General features: G+C 46.4%; 1 pseudogene across 1 annotated transcript; it reads right to left on the bottom strand.

Moving 5' to 3' along the window:
- Positions 1-10,246: 10,246 nt before the first annotated feature.
- Positions 10,247-12,711, bottom strand: LOC123110345 (uncharacterized; annotated as a pseudogene). Its single transcript, XR_006453314.1, has 3 exons — positions 11,334-12,711; positions 10,924-11,020; positions 10,247-10,565 (listed from the first exon to the last, which is right to left on the bottom strand). The product of XR_006453314.1 is annotated as an uncharacterized protein (transcript).
- Positions 12,712-14,863: the final 2,152 nt, after the last annotated feature.

The raw sequence follows: 14,863 nt of genomic DNA on the forward strand, positions 1-14,863 counted from the left end.
GTATTAAGATACCGGTTCGGTTGCTAAGTGTTAGTAACTCGAATAAAAGAGCTACGGAATAAACGGAGACTAGCTAAAGGTGAGCTGACGATATGTGTTGGAAGTGTTTCCAAGTTTGATTTGATCAAACATCGCACACTCCCTCTACCATCAAGATTAGTATTAAACCTGAATAATTGTCATTTGGTGTTTGCGTTGAGCATAGACATGATTGGATTATGTCTATCGCAATACGGTTATTCATTTAAGGAGAATAATGGTTACTCTATTTATTTGAATAATACCTTCAATGGTCTTGCACCTAAAGGAATGGTTTATTGAATCTCGATCGTAGTGATACACATTTTCATGCCAAAAGATATAAGATAGTAATGATAGTACCACTTACTTGTGGCACTGCCATGTAAGTCATATTGGTATAAAATGCATGAAGAAGCTCCATATTGATGGATCTTTGGACTCACTCATTTTTTGAAAAGTTTGAGACATGCGAACCATGTCTATTGGTGTATACGCATGAAGAAACTCCATGCAGATGGATCTTTTGGACTCACTTGATTTTGAATCACTTGAGATATGCAAATCATACCACATGGGCAAGATGACTGAAAAGCCTCGTTTTCAGTAAGATGGAACAAGATAGCAACTTCTTGGAAGTAACACATTTTGCTGTGTGCAGTCCAATGAGTGCTGAGGCATGCAGTGAATATCGTTATGTTCTTACTTCACAGATGATTCGAGTAGATGTACTTGATGAAACACAAATCTGAATTATTGAATGGTTCAAGTAATTTCAGAGTGAAGTTGAAGATCATTGTGACAAGAGGATAAAATGTCTATGACATGATCATAGAGATGAGTATCTGAATTACGAGCTTTGGCATGCAATTAAGACATTGTGGAAATGTTTAAAAATTAGTACCGCCTGGAACACCATAGTGTGATGGTGTGTCCGAACATCATAGTTGCACCCTATTGGATATATATGGTGCGTACCATGATGTATCTTATCAAATTACCACTATTGTTCATGGGTTAGGCATTAGAGACAACCGCACTCACTTTAATAGGGCACCACGTAATTTCGTTGAGACGACACCGTTTGAACTATGGTTTGGACAAACCTAAGTTGTCGTTTCTTAAAAGTTTGGGGCTGCGACGCTTATGTGAAAAGTTTCATCATGATAAGCTCGAACCCAAAACGGATAAATACATCTTCATAGGATACCCAAAATGGTTGGGTATACCTCCTATCTCAGATCCGGAAGCAAAAGTAATTGTTTCTAGAAACGGGTCCTTTCTCGAGGAAAAGTTTCTCTCGAAAGAATTGAGTAGGAGGATAGTGGAGACTTGATGAGGTTATTGAACCGTCACTTCAACTAGTGTGTAGCAGGGCACAGGAAGTTGTTCCAGTGGCGCCTACACCAATTGAAGTAGAAGCTTATGATAGTGATCATGAAGTTTCGGATCAAGTCACTAACGTACCTCGTAGGGTGACAAGGATGCGTACTACTTCAGAGTGGTACGCAATCCTGTCTTAGAGGTCATGTTGCTAGACAACAATGAACCTACGAGCTATGGAGAAGCGATGGTGGGCCCAGATTCCGACGAATGGCTCGAGGCCATAAAATCCGAGAAAGGATCCATGACTTTGGAAGAAATACTTGATGGTCGTAAGGCCGTTGGGTACAGATGGATTTTAAAAGAAAGACAGACAATGATGGTAAGAATCACCATTAAGAAAGCTCAACTTGTCGTTAAGATGTTTTCCGACAAGTTCAAGGAGTTGACTACGGTGAGGCTTTCTCACTCGTAGCGATGCTAAGAGTCTGTTGGAAATGGATTAGCAGTTACTGCATTATTTATGAAGTCTTGCAAGTTAGAATGTCAAAACATTGTTTCCTCGACAGTTTTCTTGAGGAAAGGTTGTATGTGATACAACCAGAAGGTTTTGACAATCCTGAAGAACGCTAACAAATATGTAGAACTCCAGCAATCCTTCTAAGGACTGGAGTAAGCATCTCGGAGTTGGAATGTACGCTTTGATGAGATGATCAAAGATTTTGGGTTTATACAAAAGTTTATGAAAACTTGTATTTCCAAAGAAGTGAGTGGGAGCGCTATAGAATTTCTGATGAGTATATGTTGTTGAAATATTGTTGATCAGAAATGATGTAGAATTTCTAAAAAGCATATAGGGTTATTCGAAAAGTATTTTTCAAGGGAAAACCTGGATTAAGCTACTTGAACATTGAGCATCAAGATCTATGAGGATAGATCAAAACCGCTTAATGGTAATTTCAAATGAGCATATACCTTGACATGATCTTGAAGGTGTTCAGTTCAAGATGGATCAGTCAAAGAAGGAGTTCTTGCCTGAGATGTAAGGTACGAAGTTAAGACTTAAAGCTCGACCATGGCAGAATAGTAGAGAGAAAGGACGAAGGTCATCCCCTATGCTTCAGACGTAGGCTCTATAGTATGCTATGCTGTGTACCGCACCGGAAGTTTGCCTTGCCATGAGTCAGTCAAGGGGTACAAGAATGATCCAGGAATGGATCATTGGACAGCGATCAAAATTGTCTTTAGAGTAAATAAGGACATGTTTCTCGATTATGGAGGTGATAAAGAGTTCGGCGTAAAGGGTTACGTCGATGAAAGCTTTAACACCTATCCGAGTGACTCTGAGTAGCAAACCGGATACGTATAGTAGAGCAACCATTTGGAATAGCTCAAAGTGGAGCGTGGAAGCAGCATTTACAGAATGACCTAGAGATTTGCGAAGTACATATGGATCTGAAAGTTGCAGACCCGTTGACTAAAACCTCTCTCACAAGCAAAACATGATCAAACCCCAGAACTCATTGAGTCTTAATCACATGATGATGTGAACTAGTAAACTCTTTGGATGTTGGTCACATGGCGATGTGATGTGTGAATGTTAATCACATGACGATTTGAACTAGATTATTGACTCTAGTGCAAGTGGGAGACTGTTGGAAATATGCCCTAGAGACAATAATAAATTACTTATTATTATATTTCCTTGTTCATGATAATCGTTTATTATCCATGCTATAATTGTATTGATAGGAAACTCAGATACATGTGTGGGTACATAGACAACACCATGTCCCTAGTAAGCCTCTAGTTGACTAGCTCGTTGATCAACAGATGGTTACGGTTTCCTAACCATGGACATTAGATGTCGTTGATAACGGGATCACATCATTAGCAGAATGATGTGATGGACAAGACCCAATCCTAACCCTAGCACAAAGATCGTAGTTCGTATGCTAAAGCTTTTCTAATGTCAAGTATCATTTCCTTAGACCATGAGATTGTGCAACCCCCGGATACCGTAGGAATGCTTTGGGTGTACCAAATGTCAACGTAACTGGGTGGCTATAAAGGTGCACTACAGGTATCTCCGAAAGTGTCTGTTGGGTTGGCACGAATCGAGACTGGGATTTGTCACTCCGGTAAACGGAGAGGTATCTCTGAGCCCACTCGGTAGGACATCATCATAATGTGCACAATGTGACCAAGGGGTTGATCACGGGATGATGTGTTATGGAACGAGTAAAGAGACTTGCCGGTAACGAGATTGAACAAGGTATCGACATACCGACGATCGAATCTCGGGCAAGTACAATACCGCTGGACAAAGGGAATTGTATACGGGATTAATTGAGTCCTTGACATCATGGTTTATCCGATGAGATCATCGTGGAACATGTGGGAGCCAACATGAGTATCCAGATCCCGCTGTTGGTTATTGGCCGGAGAACGTCTAGGCCATGTCTGCATGGTTCCTGAACCCGTAGGGTCTACACACTTAAGGTTCGATGACGCTAGAGTTATAAAGGAAGTTTGTATGTGGTTACCGAATGTTGTTCGGAGTCCCGGATGATATCCCGGACGTCACGAGGAGTTCCGAAATGGTCCGGAGGTAAAGATTTATATATGGAAAGTTGTTGTTCGGGTTCCGGGAAAAGTTCGGGTTTTTCCTGTATTGTACCGGGAAGCTTCCAGAAGGTTCCGGAGGGGTCCAGAGGTTCAGAAATTGTTCCACCACGTCCAATACAGTAGCATGGGCTGTAGGGGGCTCCCTAGCCTTAATGGGCCAGGGGCACCAGCCCCCCCCCCAAGGCCCATGCGCATGGGAAGGGGGAAACCCTAAGGGGGAGGGCCTCCACTTGACTTGGGAGGCGCTCCTCCCCCATTGGCCGCCGCCCCCAACCCTAGATGGGATCTAGGGGGGCCGGCCCCCTCTTCCCCCCACCTATAAATAGTGGAGGGGTGGAAGGGCAGCCGCACCCCAAGTTCTGGCGTAACCCTCCCCCTCTCTCAAGTACTCCTCCTCTCCCGCGGTGCTTGGCGAAGCCCTGCAGGATTGCCACGCTCCTCCACCACCACCACGCCGTTGTGCTGCTGCTGGATGGAGCCTTCCTCAACCTCTCCCTCTCTCCTTGCTGGATCAAGGCATGGGAGACGTCACCGGGTTGTACGTGTGTTGAACGCGGAGGTGCCGTCCGTTCGGCACTTGGATCATCGGTGATTTGGATCACGACGAGTACGACTCCATCAACCCCGTTCACTTGAACGCTTCCGCTTAGCGATCTACAAGGGTATGTAGATGCACTCTCCTTCCCCTCGTTGCTAGTTTCTCCATAGATTGATCTTGGTGATGCGTAGAAAATTTTGAATTTCTGCTACGTTCCCCAACAGTTCCGAGGTGCTCATGGAAGTGATCGAGGAGAGCCTGCTCCTTATCTTCCCTGGTAATAGCCAGCCTGGCCTCGGTCCTGATGGACTGGATGAAGTTCTTGCGCCTTCTGCCGAGGAGTGGATTACTAGAGCAACAAGAATTTATCTACCACCCTTTGTTGACCCTGGGGAGTAAGGTGCATGTCGACAAGAAAAACCATGAAAATACCGCAAAGAAATAAGCAGAGGCATCCGAGTAGGAGCACGAGGAGCCTCATGCGGGTGTCGTTGTCTTGGATGACTATCCAGGAGAAGCGAATTATTATGATTGAGATGCCGGCACAGCCCATAAGACACGTTGCTGCCAATCTGCTACTCTCGTTAGCCTCGGCACAACCACCTCCAGCTCGTCGGCGGCCATAGCTCTATATTACTCCGTAGTCAAGCAAACAAGACATGCAATGTTTCCCCAAAAAATGCGGAGTATATATGGATCTAGTGTGACATTCAGTAGAGCATCGATTCACAAATGTATGATTAATTGTACCATCTCTGTTCCAAATTACTTATCGCGGAAAAATAATTAGGGACAAAGGGAGTAGATGCTTGGATGGATGTATCGATGGATGAAGGAATGAACTAAAATTTTCTTTCTTCGAGAAATGTATGAATAGAGCAGCAATAATTTATCTACTAGCCTTAATTTATTGTTCTCCAAATTAAGGTGTACCTGCCGTTAATAAAATCCCAGGCAAGGTCGTAGAGAAATAAGCCGAGGAGGCCTTGAAGAAGCTTGAGGAGCGTCAAGAGCGGGTCGTCATGGACGACCTGACAGTAGATGCAAACAAGCGAGACGACGGCGCAGCCCACAAGGTGTCTCACTGTCCATCGGCTACGCTCGTCGGCCTCCGGCACCACCAGCTCCTGCTGCTCGTCGTCGGTCATCGTCGGTACAACCTTACCTTCTGGGGTTGCGTTGGGTTGGCTTGGTGTGGTAGTGGGTACTTAGTAAAATCTGTTTGTTGGGATCCATCTTTTTTTCAGGGATGTTTGTTACTGTAGGAGACTAGACTGCGGGTGAAGAGGTGAGATCGACTGTGTGATCCGCACGTTCGTACCTTACCTTCCCTTTCGGTCCTCCTCGCAGCAAGGCCAACTCTAACTCGTCGACCCAAAGGACGCGAATTTGATCCGCTTTTTGTCCATTTGAATTGATAGTAGGACGGTGTCCGACCCCGTTCGTATTTTAGTGATCAGTGCACCTAACCGGTCCATGTATTTCATCCGCCCGGCCAAAACACAGCAATATTTTTAGACAATTTTTACACATCAATCTAAACATTGCCCAAAGTTCTTAAATCACATACTCCCTCCGGCCAAAATTATTTGTGGCATAAATGGTTAAAAATGGATGTATCTAAAACTAAAATACATCTAGATACATCCATTTCTCCAGTAAGTATTTCCGGGCGGAGAGAGTAGTATTTATTACATCACACCAATAAATAGTTTACAACCAAATAAAAATCTCAAGATTTACAAACCAAATGAAATTTAAATGTCACAAATACATTGAAAGAAAAAGAGCGGATACATCTAGTCCCTCCGTCACAGTTTACTGGTGCACTTTGATTCTCACGCATTTCCACAACCGGAGGGAATTTAGGCATGTTTGGTTTAATGCCCAATTAATTAGATTGTGATAACTGCAATCAAGCCCATAATTTTCTCTCCATGCATATGTGTATACGTAGGGTGGAATAATTGCATGCAAGTGTGTAGGCGGGCCATGCATGTGTGCACGCGGGATGGCGGCTCGTTTAATGGCCGTGGGGTTACTGCATGTTAATTTCTCCAGTAATTAGGCGTTGTGGTATAACCGTTGATGCTATTTTTCAGTCCAATCGCTAATCACCTTGCTCCCAGAGATTGTTGGAGCGCATCCAGTAAACTGTGACGGAGGGAGTATTAGTTGCCGAGGTGAGTCCACATATGCTCAACCAAATCATTTCGGAGTTGAATGTCAGTTGCCCAATCACGCATTTCATGATGAAATTAGGTGACCTCTACAAATGTTGTTAGCCCATACTCAGACACAACATTTTCATCCTGAAATTGAAACCCTTGGTCGAAGATTTGGTCCACACACTCATCCTATACGATCATGTTGTGCATGATCACACAAGCAGTCATCACCTACCACATCTTCTTGGAGCTCCGTGTTCTAGCAGCGTACCAAACGATAACCCATCGAGATTGAAGCACACCAAAAGCACGCTCCGCATCCTTCGTAGCACTCTCTTGTGCTTGGGACAACCTAACCCTCTACTCGCCTACTAGATTGAAGGTTGTCTTCACAAAAGTTGACCACCGAGGATAGATTCGATCAACTAGGTAGTATCCCTTGTTGTAATGTTAGCTATTGATCTCAAAGTAGACTTCTGCAAGTCTTTCGAACACCGGAGAGCGTTGAAGCACGTTGATGTCATTGTGAGAACCATACCGAGAAAAGAGTGCCAAATCCAGAGATCTTGTAAAGCCACAACTTCAAGTATGACAATGCAACCTTTAACATACCCCTTATATTGCCCCTACAAAGCAGATGGACAGTTCTTCCACTGTCAGTGCATACAATCTATGCCACCAATCATTCCTGGGAAGCCTCTCTCCTTATTGATTGCCAACAGTCGGGTTGTATCCACAACATTTGGCTCTCCCAAGTACTCCAGGACAAACATTGCTACCACGGCCTTGCAGAACTTGTACAACGACGCAAGGCATGTGGACTCACTAATCCGGAGATACTCATCAACAAGATCACCGAGAATTCCATATGCAAGCATCCGAATAGCTGCAGTGCATTTTTTATAAGAGGAGAAGCCAATCTTTCCAAGGGCATCCTCCTTGCATATGAAATGCTCATCATACGCCATCACTTCCTCCCGAATATGGTTGAACACATGTCTCTCCATCTAGAAGCAGCGCTAGAAAAACTTGGGGGTTGAAGAGTGGGGACGTGCACTGAAAGTAATCGATGAAGTGTAGGCAATGGTCGCTCTCTCTGTTGTGATTCAACGGTAGAGCATGGCCCGGGATTTATCCCCTAAACCTCGGCCGCTGCCTAGCAATGTGGTCACTGACGACCATAGTCGCAACCATAAAATCTTCATCATCCGATGAACACATGAAGTTATTGAAAAAGAACTCATCCCCACTATCCATGGTACCTTGCGGGAAAAACGCCGAACACCTTGCAAACATGGTGGAGTAGTGGCCGGTCAAGAGCCCCGCGCCTCTCCCTCGTACAGGCAGCAAGCCTGTGAAAGTGGAGGCGACCGTGGAGCGAAGCCGGTGGTCATGGAGGCTAGGGGGTAGCATGGTCGTGAAGGTGCTATGACGGGTCGGTAGTGGCGAAAAGAGACCACCAATGCCGGCAAGAGCCGACATTGGATGTGTCGTGAAGGTGGGGGAAGAGCGTGGATGTGGGCGGCGGCTTGTGCAGTGTCCAACCGGCCGGAAGTGGGTGGCGGCGGCGAGGAAGGTGTGGCCGGTGTCGGATGTTGATGAGGGGAGGAGAATGGCCAATGTGCCACCACGGGCGGGCCAGGGGGACGACAAGGGCGGGCGTCACACGCGTACGCTCCGGCGCAAACTTGGCCCAAATTTGGGGTGGAAATGGGTCACGGGCGGCCGAAAAATGGACGACCGCCCATTTGCATCTACGCGTTGCCGCGTTTTCTATCCATTTCGAGCAAAACAGACACACTTCGACAAAATGCGTCGGCGAATTGGAGTTTCCCTAACTCTCGCTTGATCCACGTAGAGATCATGGTGTCCGCATCCACTTCCAGGCTTGCAGGGGAGCACGCTGGCACGGGTCCTGCCGAAGTGCTTGAGGTAGTGAGGAGCTCGAGACTGTGGCGCCGATGCACTGGCATGGCTGGGAATAAATAACATAAAAGCAGTGAAAAACATGCAACCTACTGTTAGAAATACTAGCACATATGCCTGTGCATTGCAATGAGAGATAAAAATGGTGTGCTCCGCTGCGATGTGAAAATTGATTGTCATTAAGCAGGATTGCTGGGTTGAGGATAAGTTTTATGATGACATAAATGCTGAATCAATTGACAACTCGATTATTTATATTATTTGTTTATAAACTGTTCATGCATTCGTACCTGTTAATTGCTCTCATAAATTTTGATAAGTGTATCAAAAAGCAAACTGGCAAGGGACTACATCTAAGAACATGACAATTATATTCTCTAATACATGATAGCTATATAAAAAAATCACATAGATGATAGCTGCAACAAAGAACCTGTTTTTTTTTTTTGAATGGTAAGATAAAAGAGGCCCTACGGTACAATAGCAACACATGCTCATTAGTCAACGTGCAAGCTAGTGGCCAGCGGATGATGGAAAGGATGTAGCAGAACATAAATTAGTTAACTAAGCTAATGTTAACAATCGACATTCAGTTCACGTGACGAGGAGAGAGCATTAGACATCGGATTAACTTGCGGCTCACTAATACGATTACTTAAGATGAGGCTAGCAAAGTGACACGGAAAGTTTGCATCCGAACGTCGTTCCCATGACCGCATTGAGGTGATGCCGAGGTTTGCAACATCCGGTTCACATCACGGATGACACGGCTCGTGGTGCACGCGGCCAATGACAACAATAGGACGATATACAATGTCTATAATGTCGGCGACATCTAGATGAATTGATGGGTGCGAGTAATTGAACATTTTCTCACTGACCACAAAGTAGGCTTGCGACAGTCCGCATAGATTGAATGGCGAAATTCGTCGTTCATGATATACGATTCGAATGGATTCTTCTCGTCGATGCGGTCCCGGTGGCGCGAGGGTTCGGCCAACAAATCTCTTCTGCATAGGGGATGATGACCGCGTCCACCATATACGATTCAAGTTCCTTTTGGTCTGAATGATTCTTGTCATCAATGCGGTCCCGGTTGCGTGAGGGTTCCGTCAACAAATCTCTTGTGCGTATGGGATGATTATGGTGTCAGGTTGCCATGTAAGGTGGAAACTTAGGGTAGAGGATATGTGCGTCAACGGCACCTCTGAGGGTAGGGCACTCTTGTGTACAACAACCGTTCCAATGGTGTGCCTCAATTATCCTTTCTGAAGTGTGCATCATCTTATAAGGATAGTAGGAAAAAAAAGATGATTCTGTGCGTTGGTGTGAACGCCTACAAAGAGGCCCAAGGTGGGCCAACAAAACCCATGTCAGACGGACGATGGACATGCCCAGCTTGGACATGACGTACAAATTGACAAGAGGATCCCAAAAAGTGAAGAAAAAATCTTTTTAATATTAGGTATAGATATAGATATAAATACTACTGATCCGTTGAAACATTTGTCCATTTATCATGTCGCAGCGAGAGATCATGGATGCATCCACATCCATGTATCCCTACAAGAAGATGACCGTATTTTTTTTTCTTTAATCATGCATGCTGATTTAATCATGTCTTCTGGAATTTCCATTCCTAATGTGACCGCTGAAACAACTGCCATATTTTCCTTCTAAACGAGATAGTAATTCATCAACGAACCCAAACATCTCCAGATTTCCTCCAAAATGATACTTTAACAAACTGCCGCCAGCTTCCTTCCTAGTACTACTAATTTAGTGTACTGAATCTCCTAATCTGAGCGCTGAAACCACAGCCAGATTTCCATCTAAACCAGATAGTTCAGATAATCAACTAGAATAAATCCAAACTCATCCAGATTTTCTCTCTAAAATGAGAGTTCAAACTACTGCCAGCTTCCTAATATAGCGCAACCCCTGCATCCATTAGTTCCAGGAACCTGAAAAGTAAAGCAAAGCAATATCAGGGACGTTTGACTACCCAACATGGAAAAGACTGACCCAATGTGGAAAATCGAAAAACCGCGTAACCACAATTGCTATTATAGCGAAAAATGGGAAGTCAGTTATGTTTACTTCATAGCACAAAATTTCATCATTAACAATTGTTTGGAAATAACAAGCTTAATTCAGTTTCAGATTATATCAATTGTCGATTATATATATTTCATAAAAAGACAAGAGCGATCATCACTACAACATGGAAAAATAAAACTTCTTCAGTCCTCCTGACAATGTGAATGGATGACTAATAGTGGATGATCAGCAAATTAAGAAGCATTAGATTGGAGAATAGACCTAGAGATGCATAAGCTGGCTGCTAGAATCATACCCAGTCACCAATTCTAGACGAAACTAAACAGATCATCTGTGGATTCCAAGACATCCATCTTGCCTGAAAAATGGTTTCCACTGTCAAGGTACAATAACTTGAATAACAAACGCAATGCTAACCCAGACTATGGGTTGCTACTTGCTATGAGCATACTGATAGTAGTAGTTGTGCGAATAGATATGATTCGGTCTAACTAGATCGATAGTACCAATCCTAGTAAGTATTTGATTGCAATTCATGTTTGGATCTTACTGACAGCGTCAATTCGACACAAATATCCATCCATGAACAATTCAAAATCTTCTGTCCAAGCACAAACCAATCAAGCAAATGCAAAACTGAAAGGTAGGGAGATTGGTAGGTGAATACATACCTGCCGCTGCCGCGGGGATCCGGCTTGATCCAAGCCACGGTGGAAGCACGCATGGTACAAGAGAAAAGTACTCGTCTTCGAGCGGAGAGGCCCCGATCACCTTCCCATTGTACATGTCCACCACGACGAGGACGTGCTCGCCGACCTTGATGTAAATGACACTGGCATCGAGAGGACGGCGATCTGCGGCGACGACTGCGCCGAGTTCTCCTGCCACGGGTAGCCTCCGTCCGCCAACACCTTCCTCAGCGACACCTGGTGCTCCAGCTTCCAGCCGCTGCCCTCGCCGTCGTCGAGCGCATAGGAGCTGAGAAGAAACGGCCCGTCCGGAGTCACCTCGGCGTAGCGCAGCTTCCCCTCGCTCACGCCGATGCGCCGGCGCTTGGCCAACTCCAGCATGGACAGAGCCCGTTCCTCGACTTTGCTGAGATCTCGTTCGTCCGCACATGCAGGCGCAGGCAGCACGCTGCCGCTCGGCAGCTCGACGAAGCGGATCTCCGGCCGGTCAGCGAAGGGGTCGACGGAGACGGCGCCCAAGGTCAGGTCGACCCACCACAGGCGGCCGGCGAAGGCAACCGTCTCCTGGTTCATCTCCATCTCGCGCGGGAGCAGCGGTCCGCCGGGCGAGCCCATCATCACCGTCTTCCACTTGCCTTCGTCGGAGAGGAACCGCTCAAGGGCGGTGCCGTTGAAGACGAAGTCGGCGACGGCGAACCTGTCGGGCGGCCCGCACCCGGGCCCTCCGTCGGCCTGGGTGAGGAGGCCCATGTGGTGGACGACGAGGATCTTCCGGCAGCCGCCGATGTCGGGAAGGCGGAGCATCTGGCCGGTGAGGGGGTTGCAGACGAAGCGCTGGATCTCGGGGTTCCCGGTGAGGTCCCAGGTGGTGCAGGGGCCCTCCGCCCGGAGGTCGTGGTAGCTGAGCAGGAGGTGGCCGTCGCCGCTGGCGGCGCCGACGTGGCCGAAGAGGACCTGGACGACGTTGCCGCCGAGGTATTGGACCTTGCTGCTGTCCGTGGTGGGGCGTGCCGTCGGGTCGATGAGGTGCGCCGGGGCGGAGATGCTGGAGACGCCCGGAGGGCCCACGGGGCGGAAGCACGCGGTCTGGGCCGACGACGACCGGTCAACCTCGGCCGAGTGGTCGATGATGACCCATGGTGGCGGGTGCGAGGAGGCAGCGCCCGTGGAGAGGGAGCGGCGAAGGCGGCCGGAGACGGCGCCGGCGGTGGAGAGGTAGCGGCTGGAGACGGCAGCGGTGGAGAGGCCCAGGAGGCGCCGGAGCGACATGGTGTGGTCCGTCCGTCCGTTTGGAGTGGTGGATGTTTGGGTGACTCGTGTAGTCCTGTGAACGGTGTGCAGTCTTCCCTTCCTGACAAAAGAAAAAGGTTGCAACTTTAATTCCAAGTTTAAAAAACCAAGTACAGTTTGCTTTCTACTGTCAATAGACTGTGGTACATATGTATCTAGACAAATTCAAGATAAGTAGTAATTCGGAACGGAGAGAGTAATATCGGAACTGTGGTACATATAATTTCAGAGCGGTTTTGTGAAGATATTTTGACTGTCAATAGAAAAGGGGAACATGCGGAGAATCGTCTTCTTGTGGGCCCGTCATCATGCAGCAGTGTCACATAGGCATGGGTGGGGCTGCGGCCGAAGAAGTTTTGAATTTAGTCCAAAAGAAACTTTGAACTTCATTTATAGTATGGAAATAAATGGTTGCATATGGTGTGTGCCAAATAGCATTGCCAAATTGAGTTTCGGCTTTTGACAGCCTCATATTATGAAGACTAGTGTTATATCCAAAACAATGGGAACCGTGCCCTGATGCTAAACAACCTATGCAATAAAATACTACGTGAATCTCACTCAATTAGCACAAGCAATGTACGATGGGCATAAATGTGATAATTTTCTATTGCATTCTACTCTCTCTGTAAACTAATATAAGAGCTTTTAGATAACTAAAATAGTGATCTAAATGCTCTTATATTAGTTTATGGAGGTAGTATTTTGCAATGGGGCCTGCTCCACATAAATTGGGAATCAAACACGCCATGGAGAAATGTTTCATTTGATATCAATGCCAAAATTCTGACCGTGTCATACATTTAGCATCATCACATTTTGGATGCCCTTAGGCAACTTGGAGCCTCGCCATATGTCGTGCTCCATGCTTGCACACGAACATTTCTCAAAAACAGAAATTTGCATCAAGATCATAAATAAACACAAATGTTAATGTACCAATGTCTGGTAGGAACAATTTTGGAGCAAATGTCGAGTGGACCGTTGGATTAATTGCATGAATCTTGGCAAACGACACCTCGCCACCTCATCATCGAGCAAGCGTTTTCTCTGGGGGTGCCCTCCTCCCCCCACCATTGCCTCTTCCCCTCTCCCGACGATTCGGTCGGTGTCGCGTGCAATAGAGGGGGGCGTTTGCATTGGCGCAATGGTGCAGTAGGGAGTGGCGCTGGCGGCTAGGACGCGCGGGCTGGCAATCGTCCATTCACCCACCAATCCACCGCCCGTCTCCTGTTGCCGGAGATGGGCATCTACCGCTGTGAACGTCCTGATGGTGGGGATGGTGGCCAGCCGAATATGCTGATGCAGGCCCGACTGTGGAGCTTCGCGGTGGAGTAGTGCCGAGCTCAGGCAACGGCCATCGTCGCGGGGGTGGTTACAGCGCGGGAGACCGAGGTCTTACGGGCTCGGGGGATGCTTGGCCAGGCCGAGGTGCATGCGAGTCGCACGGTAGGCACGGCTGACGGTGCACAACGAGGCAGCAGCGATAGGGAGCGTCGTCGGCAGATGTGACATGAAGGCCACCGGTAGGCACGCGTTTGGAGGGCAGATAAGGCACAAAGAGCTATCTTCGGGATGGGCGGAGAAACATAGGTACTGCATTTTACCTACTGTACGTTTTCCATGGCTAGCCTCTCATGCTCTACATGTTCAATATGCAGTAACACCAATCAATTTTTAGTCAACAGAATGCACAACCGCCAAACTGTACATCACAATTAGTTTGCAATTTTTTCATGACAACTCTTCATATTTTTTGAATACAAAATAAAAAAGGCAAAAATTTGATGTCTTCCCATGGCAAATTATATTGACGAATGGTGAAGTAAGATGTTTTGCCATGGCATCTTCAATTTTTTCGCCATGGAAACTTAATTTTTGACCCATGACAATTAGTAGTTTTTTTCCTATTTTGTCACATGGTGGCTTAAGATACTCATGACAATTAGTAGCAGTGGCGTTGATTTTGTGGAGATATTTTCAGAGCGGTTTTGTGGAGATATTTTGACTTGTTTTACTGTCAATAAAAATGAAAGTGCTTTGTGCACGACTGGTGCATGGACGATTTATGAATGATGCGTAATCGAACAATGTCTTGCATAGGGCTCGATCCCACAAACGGCTTAATTAACAGTATCATGCGTAAATCGTGCAGAGAAAGAGCGGTACATGCAAAGAATCGTTTTCTTGTGGGCCCGTCACCATGCAGCTGTGTATGGGGC

This window comes from Triticum aestivum, chromosome 5B (genome assembly GCF_018294505.1).
Source record: "Triticum aestivum cultivar Chinese Spring chromosome 5B, IWGSC CS RefSeq v2.1, whole genome shotgun sequence".
In the NCBI taxonomy this organism is placed as follows: Eukaryota; Viridiplantae; Streptophyta; class Magnoliopsida; order Poales; family Poaceae; genus Triticum; species Triticum aestivum.